Source organism: Hyperolius riggenbachi, chromosome 8, assembly GCF_040937935.1.
Source record: "Hyperolius riggenbachi isolate aHypRig1 chromosome 8, aHypRig1.pri, whole genome shotgun sequence".
NCBI lineage: Eukaryota > Metazoa > Chordata > Amphibia > Anura > Hyperoliidae > Hyperolius > Hyperolius riggenbachi.
Genome location: NC_090653.1, coordinates 235,689,837 through 235,702,158, shown reverse-complemented (window position 1 = coordinate 235,702,158; position 12,322 = coordinate 235,689,837). Strand labels below are relative to the sequence as shown.

Below are 12,322 nucleotides of genomic sequence, written 5' to 3'. Positions count from 1 at the left end.
CTGCCATAATTATTTTCTTTTAAGCGATACTAGTTGCCTGGCAGACTTGCTGGTCCTCTTCCTCCAATACTTTTAGTAATATACCCTAAACACACATGCAGCAGATCAGGTGTTTGTGACATTATTGTCAGATCTGACAAGATTAGCTGCATGCTTGTTTCAAGCGTTATTCAGATACTGCTAAAACCAATAAGATCAGTAGGGCTGTCAGGCAACTGGTATTGTTTACAAGGAAATAAATATAGCAACCCCCATGTTCCTCTTACTTCAGTTGTCCTTTAAAGTGGAACTAAATTCAGAACTTCCTCTTTGTTCTAAAATATTAGCCACCGCACCATAACCTTTAGGTAAAAAAAAGTATTCATTAAAATTTATGGAAAACCTAAAAAAAAACCTGAAATTGTAATTGGCTTCACTTCTGCAGAAGGCACTGAAGGGGTTAAAGGGAACCAGAGAGGATCAAGTATACATACCTGGGGCTTCCTCCAGCCCCATAAGCCTGGATCGCTCCCACGCCGCCGTCCTCCGCTGCCTGGATCCGCCAATACCGGGTCCCGTCAATCCCGCCAGTCAGCCAGTCGGCCGGCGGACGCGGCCAATTCTCCGCATCACAGGGGGCTCCCTCCATACAGGTACGCGTGTGGCTGCCTACTGCGTACAGGTATGGAGGGAGCCCCTGTGATGCGGACAATTGGCCGCGTCCACCGGAAGTGACGGGCCCGGTACCGGCGGATCCAGGAAGCGGAGGATGGCGGCGTGGGAGCGATCCAGGCTTATGGGGCTGGAAGAAGCCCCAGGTATGTATAAAATCTTTTTCTATTTTAAAGATGCATTCCTCTCTGGTTCCCTTTAAGCCGCAGTCTATATTATATGGAGAGCTGCTCACAATATGCAGATTCTATAGTTGCTGATAACAACTAATTAGACAGGTTTATCAGTCTAAACAAACAGAAAAGTAATTTTTTTTCAGCAACTACTTTTGTAATAAAGACTTTAAATGTTTTAAACAACCACTATCGTAAAAAAAAAGTTAAATTTAACATGTATGGCAGGAATACACTAGCAGATTTGGTAAACAACTAATAAAGCCCAATCTACACGATAAGATTCTTTGTGCGATTCAATTACAATTCTAGTTACGATCCGATTAAATCCGACATGTCCGATCAGGATTCGATTCGATTAAATTCTATTTGCCATTGCAAAACAATGGCAAATTGAATTGAATCGAATCCCGATCGGACATGTCGGATTTAATCAGATCGTAAATAGAATCATAATTGAATCGCACAAAGAATCGTATTGTGTAGATGGGGCTGAACATCTACCTTTATAGTGCATTGTGCATGCTGACACATTTACCTGTTTGGTGGCTCCAAAGATTTATTTGGGGAGGTCTTTCTGGTGGAGTGGACGTCCTATCAGAGCTAGGAATGATGCCATCTGGAACACAGATTGTTCACTTCCTGCCAGGGCCGGTTCTAGCCTTTTTGCTGCCTGAGGCAAACTTGTGAGGATGCGCCCCCCGCTCCCTCCTCCCAAACTGGAATGATCACACAGCAATCGACAATTTGCACTGCAAGTTATAGCTGCAGTGAGCCCCCCAAAAAACATCCTCAGTATAGGTAGGTAGCCAGGTATAGGGACCCCTAGTATTGGAAGCTAAGTACAGTTTCCCCCGGTATAGGTTAGAAAGGTACAGTTGCCCCCAGTATAGGTTGGCCAGGCACTCTCTTCACTTCCTGTTTCTGCCTTGTGTTGTCCCCAGACTTCTACCGCCTGAGGAAGTTGCTTCACTTGGCATCATGGGTGGACCGGGCCTGCTTCCTGCCAACCTATCCATGCACATTCCATCTTTCTAATTTCCATGATTATCATTCTCAAGCAAGCATGGTTTTACCTCGGTACATAACTCTATCTGTAACTCAATATGTAAATACTTTAGATGGTCCTCATTTAAAAAGATCATTCCTGATCATTTTGGTTGAAAATGTAGCGTGCCTCTGATGTTGCTGTCCTCCCCACAGCAAATACAGTGAGATGGATCACTTTTGCCTGATACTTTTTTCTCCCTGCAGGGACCTCAAAGGAAGCTCCTTCAGCAGGAGACCACCCTGCATGTGAATGTCCACACCCTCCGCCTCTCTCCATAGAGAAGAATTCACTGCTTGGCCAGGAACTAAGCACTGTGTGTACAAGGCTTGTATAAAATCTGTCGCCCAAACAATCTCTATAATTTCAGCTAACAGTAATTAAAAATGTGGACAGAGCTTAAGAGTGGAAGTCGGTGCTCATATAATTGTGGATTGCGTCACCATAGAGGAATCAGGGAAATCGCAATGCTCATTTCCTTGGAGACTGGACTTCTAAACTTATACCAGTGCCTTGAGTCACGTGACTGAAGCGTTGCACAGAAAAAAGGGACCCGTTGAAACATTCATGTTCGGAGCATACAGGCAGCAGCATAGCAGGGGATTATGTAATGCATGAGAGGGAAAAATTCCTGGAAATCAGCCTTAGACTTGTTATGGTGAACTCCGATGGAAGAAAGTAATTAATTTTGAGGGATAACAAAGCAGGGGGCCACATGAGTTATACTAAGGGCTGCTCACAGCCAGCTGCTAAGAAGTATGGCAGCACTCAACAAGAAACCTCTACGTATGTGGTAATAACTTTTCTGTATTGAATTACTGACAATTCTCACAATATTAACCATTCAAATGTGCAAGGAAGCTTTCTCTAAATGGCTTAAAGTAACTAGATAAATCATGTACGAAGGAGAGCTCTAACAGCCCATAGAACAGCTTATGGCTTTATTCAGTTGTAAAATCTACAAACTTGAGATCCTGGGTCATCCTAGTCTGCACTCTTAGTTCTAGCTATAAAGTTATTTGGGTTGAAAAAAAAGACACATGTTCATCAAGTTCAATGAGAAAAATAGGGTACAACACTAGCCTGTACCCTCACATATGAAAACTAATACAAGATGAGTCTATAGAACAACACCTTAATAAGGCGTACGTTAAAAAGGGGCGCTGGGATAAAAGGGCGCGGGGTTTTTAACGATAAACATGGATAACGTTTAAAAATATAATGTACTATATTTCGTTTAAAAATAATGTTTTATAAAGTTATAAATCATTAAATAATGTGCATGAAATTGGCAATTGTGAAAACGTTAATCTTCCGTTTAAAAATTGAAACGTATAATAAAGTTTAAAAAAAAATAGTAAGTAACCCTCCCTGTACCTACCCCTAACCCCTAGACCCCCGTGTTGGTGCCTAAACCTAAGACCCCCCTGGTGGTGCCTAAACCTAAGACTCCCCTGGTGGTGCCTAAACCTAAGACCCCCCTGTTGATGCCTAAACCTAAGACCCCCGTGTTGGTGCCTAAACCTAAGACCCCCGTGTTGGTGCCTAAACCTAAGACTCCCCTGGTGGTGCCTAAACCTAAGACCCCCCTGTTGATGCCTAAACCTAAGACCCCCCTGTTGGTGCCTAAACCTAAGACCCCCCTGTTGGTGCCTAAACCTAAGACCCCCCTGGTGGTGCCTAAACCCAAGACCCCCCTGGTGGTGCCTAAACCTAAGACCCCCCTGGTGTTGCCTAAACCTAAGACCCCCCTGGTGGTGCCTAAACCTAAGACCCCCCTGGTGGTGCCTAAACCTAAGACCCCCCTGTGATAAGCATTAATAACGTGTGAAAAAAATATTGTGCTGTTTTTCGTTTAAAAATAATGTTTTAAAAAAGATTGTACTGTTTTTCGTTTAAAAATAATGTTTAAAAAATGATAAATCATAAAATAATGTGTAATCATGAGAAGCAGTTATAAAACAGTAAAAGTCTCCGGGCGCCGCTTATAAAACGTTATTTTTCTCCGGCGCCCTTTTTTCCTGTCGGGCGCCCATTAAACGATATTTATTATGGGAGTGAATGGCAGCGCCCGATTTGTCCACTTGCCTCAGGCGCCCGAATTTACTGTTACCCTTAATAAGTGCCTCAACAGATGATGCATCGGAGCATCCATGAACAAGAAAAGAGCATCTGTGTAGAGGGCTCCGTAATCAAAAAACTCTACGACCAGATAATGCTACAAAATCATTTTATTGAAGACATCCAGAAAAAAACATTAAAACAAGCAGCAAGGGGGTCCAACAAAGTATTGTATATCATAATAACAGTGTCCACAAAGGCTGTACAATATTGCTCAAAAACAGGCTTCCCTCAGTTACAACAAATATTCAAACAACACTCTCAGTCTAAATGACCTATATAAAAATCAGTAATACTCCAAATAAAAGTGGCTAGGCAGTGAGCAACATAAGTGCAATATCAAGACCTGATTTAATATGAACAAATGCAATATGGTTGCTAGTGCTACACGGTCAGCAGCGCCTATAAGGAGAAGAGTGCGTATAGACTGGAAAGATCAGGTACTTTTCTCCTTTTCATTCTTTCAATCTTTCCAGTCTATACACACTCTTCACCTTATAGGCGCTGACCGTGTAGCAACCATATTGCATTTGTTCATATTAAATGAGGTCTTGATATTGCACTTACTTTGCTCGCTGCCTAGCCCCTTTTATTTGGAGTTTATTTATTTATTTATTTGGAGTTTTACTGATTTTTATATAGGTAATTTAGACTGAGAGTGTTGTTTGAATATTTGTTGTAAGGGAAGCCTGTTTTTTGATCAATATTGTATGGTTGGATCAATTCAATGGTTGGATTGACTTCTTATCAGTCTTATCAGCTCTTTGAACAATGGTAAAATACTTTTTTAGGTGTTTCAACTTGATTCACAACAAAAGTTGTGAAAGCATAAAAGACCACTGACCACTGTTGAACGTGTGTATGGGGCTTAAAGAGAATCTGTAACGTCAAAACGTCCCCTAGGGGGTACTCACCTCGGGTGGGGGAAGCCTCCGGATCCTAATGAGGCTTCCCACGCCGTCCTCCGTCCCTCAGGGGTCTCGCTGCAGCCCTCCGTGCAAGATGACGTCAATATTTACCTTCCCGGCTCCTGCGCAGGCGCTCTGACGGCTGTCGGCTCCGAAGTAGGCGGAAATATCCAATCGCCGTTGGGTCTGCTCTACTGGGCAGGCGCAAGTTTCTGGCGCCTGCGCAGTAGAGCGGACCCGACTGAGACCGGGTATTTCCGTCTACTTCGGAGCCGAAAGCAGCCACAGCTAGAGCCTGCAAAGGTAAATATTGAATTTACAGTCGGGTATGTCGCCGGCTGTTCGGAGGGCTGCAGCGAGACCCCCGTGGGACAGAGGACGGCGTGGGAAGCCTCATTAGGATCCGGAGGCTTCCCCCACCCGAGGTGAGTACCCCCCAAGGGATGTTTTTGATGTTACAGAGTCTCTTTAAATAAACCCAGCTTATCTTAACTTTCCTGGTAAGTGAGAACTTCCATCCCTCTAATCAGTTTTGTTGCTGTACCTACTCTAAAACTGCAATGTCCCTCCTATAATGCAGTGCCCAGAACTAAATTCCATATTCAAAATGCAGCCTTACAAGAGAGCTAAAGACAGACAGTATTATGCTAGCATTCCAAGTCTTTATTTCTGTTTTTAATGCAACCCGACATTTGATTTGCTTTAGCTGAAGCTGTTTGGCATTGAATTTGATTATTTCATTTGTTGTCAACGAGTGTTTTATTCCTAAATCCCTCTCCAAGTTTGATGTCCCCATCCATATCCCTTTTATAATTTGGTATGGTGCTAGACTGCTAGTACGACCAAGATCCATGATTTTACATTTTTCAGCATTGAATTTCATTGGCCATTAGCCATTCAAACCAGATACTTCTGCGGTATGTCACTATCTTCCTGTGTGTTAATAATTTTGCAAAATGTTGTATCATCTGCAAGAATAGCAACATTACTTTCTACTTCATCTGCTTGGTAATTAATAAATAAATGGAACACTACTGGACCCAGGACTGACCCCTGTGGGACCACACTAGCAGTCACCCACTTTGAATATGATCCATTGTCCACAACTCTTTGCTTTCCATTAGCCAGTTTCTTATCCATGCACACAGATTCTTCCCCAAACCTTTTGTGCTGTGACCTGGATTACCTTTCTATTGTGGAAACCTGGCAGTGCCAAGCGGCAGGCCTAACCACCAAGCTCTCACACATGTTATACAGTATATTTGTTGATAGCAGTCATACAATATAGAGCCGGTTTATAGATAGTTCAAGTAAATCTGAGATGTCCAAATAAAAAGATTTTATACTCACCCAGGGCTTCCTCCAGCCCCATGAGCACTGATGCGCCCCAAGTGCCTTCGTTTGCGTGATATCGGTCCTGGTAATCTGGCCCAGCCAGTCAGCTTTGCTGCGCATGCGCAGAGGGGTCGTGCATGAGCAGAAGGGCCGACTGGTGTGATTTTGCCCCTCTCTCAATCCCTTAAAATTCCTTACATCTTAACCCTAGGGAGGGATCTTTGCAAGGTAACAAGCCAATTAGAAAGCCTGCAAGGCAAGATTTAAATTACTGTAATATGTTGATCCTTACCTTACTACGTTACATGTGTAGTTTGGTATATGGTTTAATGTTCCATATTAACATGATTTACATTCAGTGTATTGCTTATAGAGTTGGGCCGAACCTCCGATTTTAGGTTCGCGAACCCTGTTCGCGAACTTCCGCGAAAGCGAACCGCAATAGACTTCAATGGGGAGGTGAACTTTGAAAGTTTAAAAAAATTCTATCAGCTGGAAAAATGATAGAAAACATGTTTCAAAAGGTCTAATACCTGGAGCCACACCTAATTGAGTGAAATACACATCACTGCTGGAGGACCCGCCCACCCTCCCTCCCTCCTCCAAGCAAGGTCCTTTATACCATTTGACTCAGTTGTCTGCCTACACTAATTAGTTATGGGACAGCTGCTACACACTCTGCTAGCCGGAGGGAGGAGGGTCTCTTCTGCCAGGGAATTATACTATTTTAAAAACCAGTATACATCATACCATAGCTGGGAATCGAACCCAGATCTCACTGTGTGGTGGGCACATCACCCTAAGCACTGTACCACTACAGTAGTAAGTGAAGCTAGCCTAAAATGTACCATTTATGCTCAATGCAATAGAACCATTAGGTTGCTTAAAGGAGAACTGTAGTGAGAGGTATATGGAGGCTGCCATATTGATTTCCTTTTAAGCTATACCAGTTGCCTGGCAGCCCTGCTGATCTATTTGGCTGCAGTAGTGTGAATCACACCAGACACAAGCATGCAGCTAATCTTGTCAGATCTTACAAAAATGTCAAACACCAGATCTGCTGCATGCTTGTTCAGGGTCTAGGGCTAAAAGTATTGCAGGCAGAGGATCTGCAGGATAGCCAGGTAACTGGTATTGCTTAAAAGGAAATCAATATGGTAGCCTCCATATACCTTTCACTACAGTTCTCCTTTAAAGGGAACCTTAAGGGCCCATTCACACTTGAACGGGAATCGCACGATTCCCGCTCACGGCAAACCGCTAGCGGTTCTGCAAGAACCGCTACACAATGTAGCGAATGGCAGTGTTCTCACTGCCGCGGTTGCGGTTAGCGATAACCGCAACCGCGCTGCATGCAGCGGTTTGCCGGCGACGAGCGTTCCGCGATTTGCGATCGGGATTAGCATGCAAAGCACGCTAATCGCGATCGCTCCAAAACCGCTGCAGTGTCCAGTGATTTTTCCGCGATAATCGCAGGAAATTCACTCCCGCAAAACGCCGGCGGTAATCGCCAGCGTTCTGCGGTTCTAAGTGTGAATGGGCCCTAACTGAGAGTGATATGGCTGTTTCCTGTAAACAATACCAGTTGCCTGGCAGTCCAGCTGATCTTTGTGACTGCAATAGTGGCTGAATCACACCCTGAAACAAGCATGCAGCTAATCCAGTCTGACTTCAGTCAGAGCACCTGATCTGCATGCTTGTTCAGGTGCTGTGGCTAAAAGTATTAGAGACACAGGATCAACAGGCGATTCAGGCAACTGGTATTATTTTAAAAGGAAAAATCCATATCTTTCTCCGTTTAGGTTCCCTTTAAGGATTTGTAGTATAAAAGCCAACTCACATTGGCTGGGATTTGAACCTGGGTCTCACTGTATGGTGGGCAAGCACACTAACCACTATACCAACTAAAGCTGGCCTAAAATTTACTATTTATGCTCAATACAAGAGAAAAAGTAGACAAGACAAATAACATTTATATCACACTTTTCTCCTGGTGGACTCAAAGGACCAGAGCTGCAGCCACTAGGGCATGCTCTATAGGCAGTAGCAGTGTTAGGAAAAGAGAGAGATATGAATCTACCTGGCTATCTGGGGTTCTCTTTGGACAACTGTTGAACACAAAAGAGAAGGCCATGTCTGGCTAAATATCTGTAAGCAGTGGCTGCATGGTGTAATGGATAAGGGCGCTGCCTCTGACAAAGGAGACCAGAGTTCAAATCTCAGCTCTGTCTGTTCAGTAAGCCAGCACCTATTCAGTAGGAGACCTTAGGCAAGTCTTCCTAACACTGCTATCTTGTCTAATTTTTCTCTTGACAACTGTTGAACACAAAAGAGAAGGCCATGTCTGGCTAAATATCTGTAAGCAGTGGCTGCATGGTGTAATGGATAAGGGTGCTGCCTCTGACAAAGGAGACCAGAGTTCAAATCTCAGCTCTGTCTGTTCAGTAAGCCAGCACCTATTCAGTAGGAGACCTTAGGCAAGTCTTCCTAACACTGCTATCTTGTCTAATTTTTCTCTTGACAACTGTTGAACACAAAAGAGAAGGCCATGTCTGGCTAAATATCTGTAAGCAGTGGCTGCATGGTGTAATGGATAAGGGCGCTGCCTCTGACAAAGGAGACCAGAGTTCAAATCTCAGCTCTGTCTGTTCAGTAAGCCAGCACCTATTCAGTAGGAGACCTTAGGCAAGTCTTCCTAACACTGCTATCTTGTCTAATTTTTCTCTTGACAACTGTTGAACACAAAAGAGAAGGCCATGTCTGGCTAAATATCTGTAAGCAGTGGCTGCATTGTGTAATGGATAAGGGCGCTGCCTCTGACAAAGGAGACCAGAGTTCAAATCTCAGCTCTGTCTGTTTAGTAAGCCAGTACCTATTCAGTAGGAGACCTTAGGCAAGTCTTCCTAATACTGCTACTGCCTATAGAGCATGCCCTAGTGGCTGCAGCTCTGGTGCTTTGAGTCCGCCAGGAGAAAAGTGTGATATAAATGTTATTTGTCTTGTCTACTTTTTCTTTTGTATTGAGCATAAATGGTAAATTTTAGGCCAGCTTCATATGGTACAGTGGTTAGTGTGCTTGACCACCACACAGTGAGACCCAGGTTCAAATCCCAGCCAATGTGAGTTGGCTTTAATGCTACAAATCCTTAAAGGGAACCTAAACGGAGAAGGATATGGATTTTTCCTTTTAAAATAATACCAGTTGCCTGAATCGCCTGCTGATCCTGTGTCTCTAATACTTTTAGCCACAGCCCCTGAACAAACATGCAGATCAGGTGCTCTGACTGAAGTCAGACTGGATTAGCTGCATGCTTGTTTCAGGGTGTGATTCAGCCACTATTGCAGTCACAAAGATCAGCTGGACTGCCAGGCAACTGGTATTGTTTACAGGAAACAGCCATATCACTCTCAGTTAAGGTTCCCTTTAAAGGAGAACTGTAGTGAAAGGTATATGGAGGCTACCATATTGATTTCCTTTTAAGCAATACCAGTTACCTGGCTATCCTGCAGATCCTCTGCCTCCAATACTTTTAGCCCTAGACCCTGAGCAAGCATGCAGCAGATCTGGTGTTTGACATTTTTGTAAGATCTGACAAGATTAGCTGCATGCTTGTTTCTGGTGTGATTCACACTACTGCAGCCAAATAGATCAGCAGGGCTGCCAGGCAACTGGTATAGCTTAAAAGGAAATCAATATGGCAGCCTCCATATACCTCTCACTACAGTTCTCCTTTAAGCAACCTAATGGTTCTATTGCATTGAGCATAAATGGTACATTTTAGGCTAGCTTCACTTACTACTGTAGTGGTACAGTGCTTAGGGTGACGTGCCCACCACACAGTGAGATCTGGGTTTGATTACCAGCTATGGTATGATGTATACTGGTTTTTAAAATAGTATAATTCCCTGGCAGAAGAGACCCTCCTCCCTCCGGTAGGAGGGAATAGGTAGAAGGGGTGGAGGGAGGCCAATTAAAATCTCCCTAGCAGAGTGTGTAGCAGCTGTCCCATAACTAATTAGTGTAGGCAGACAACTGAGTCAAATGGTATAAAGGACCTAGCTTGAAGAGAGGGTGGGCGGGTTCTCTAGCACTGAGAGCAGTGTGTTTGACAAAAACATGTCTGCTGACAGTAATATGAAGGGTCAAAATTTTGCTCAATAGAGCATTATGGGGCGAATCGAACTTCCGCAAAAGTTCGCCTGATGCAGGCGAACGCGAACCCCCAAAGTTCGCCTGGAACTGTTCGCAGGCGAACCGTTCGGCCCAACTCAAATTGCTTATCACAAATAGGAAGTGCAAAATGTTGCTGGCATGTTTCATGCCATTACATTGATTCTCTCAAAAATGTAATCGGCCATTTTCGTGCCAATATAGCCACCTGTACTATATCCTTCTGCAATATGTCACTATCTTCCTGTGTGTTAAAAATTCTGCAAAATGTTGTATGATATCTGCAAGAATAGCAACATTACTTTCTACCATTAGCCAATTCTGTCCATTAGCCATGCACACAGATTATTCCCCTGTGCTTGCAATCTCAACTTCTGCACCAAACCTTATTTTGATTTAACCACCCCCGGCCAAAGGTGGTGGAAAGTGGCCGGTGCCGGCAGGATTTAGTCTGGCTCCTTAATCATAGCTGTCTAGCACTTAAATTATCTCAGCTTGTAAAGGTAGGTTTTAGATCCATACACGGGTGTTACATTTAAAGAGACAGTGGACATAACATTGAAACACAGACAACAATCTACCTTAAAAAATCCTGAATGAATCTTACAAAGAGCATCAATGTCCCTGACACCCGGAGTGTAAAATTAAGGTGACCCAAAGAACCAAGCCCTGTTCTGTGCATGTTTGGATAATGGCATAGGGACAGGGATAATTCCCCCCCCCCCCCCCCCCCCCCACTCATTTCTGTTCATGCTCCACACCTTGAAAAATGATAGTAGTCATATCTAACGCATGTTGATAGAAGAAATGTGTAGAAACACTGGACAAGTTGAGGGCTTTCCCAGAGGGTCTCCTGAAATTGAAACAAGCCTGGAGACAAGAAGGAACCTAGGGTCTTAGACCTACAAGAAGAAAGGGTGCAGGTTTGTTTTATCCAGCCAAGTTTGTAGTTGTAGAGGATGGGCAGGCATCACTGGAGGCTGGCAAAGGTGAGATAAGCATAGGACCATACCTCCCAACATAGGACAGTCCCAACCAACTTGAGATGGTTCGGAGGTATGGTGTAGGTTTCAGGCAGACTGGAGAAAGTAAAAGAAGGATAGGGTTCAGGCAAAGAGAATAGGTGTCAGGTGATCTGCAGCAAGTTAGAGGAGGATAGGTGTCAGGCAGACTGCAGGTAGTAAAAGGAGGATAGATGTCAGGTAGACTGCAGGAAATAAGATGAGAATAGATGTCAGGCAGACTGCAGGAAGTAGGAGGAGGATAGATGTCAGGCAGGCTGCAGGAAGTAGGAGGAGGATGATGTCAGGCAGACTGAAGGAAGTAGAAGGAGGATAGATGTCAGGCAGACTGCAGGAAATAGGATGAGAATAGATGTCAGGCAGACTGAAGGAAGTAGGAGGAGGATAGATGTCAGGCAGACTGCAGGAAGGAAAAGGAGGATAGATGTCAGGCAGACTGAAGGAAGTAGAAGGAGGATAGATGTCAGGCCGACTGCAGGAAGGAAAAGGAGGATAGATGTCAAGCAGACTAGAGTGCAGGAAGTAAAAGGAGGATAGGTTTCCGTTACACAGCAGGAAGTAGGAGGAGGGTAGGGGTCAAGCAGACTGCACGAAGTAAAAGAAAGATAGGTGTCATGTAGACAACAGGAAGTAAAAGGGAGTTAGGGGGAAATCAAACTGCAGAAAGTATCAGGCAGACTACAGGAAATAACAGGACAGTAGAGGTCAAGCAGACAGTGGGGGATTCCAGGGTCATTACAGTCTGGCATACAATTTTCTCTGCAACTAAAGTGGAAAAACCCTCTCAGAAACTTTTTATGAAGCATTTCCCTACAAAGGTTATCATGGCTTAGCTAATGATAGAGTGGAGAGCAAATTTAAAGGGAAACTCTAGACTCTTGCCTAGTGTGTAA

At 44.0% G+C, this 12,322-nt stretch overlaps 1 protein-coding gene across 2 annotated transcripts in view; it reads right to left on the bottom strand.

Annotated features, from left to right (window-relative positions):
* ITIH6 (inter-alpha-trypsin inhibitor heavy chain family member 6) overlaps positions 1-12,322 on the bottom strand; it is a 119,383-nt gene that overhangs the window by 49,513 nt on the left and 57,548 nt on the right. The window lies entirely within an intron of this gene.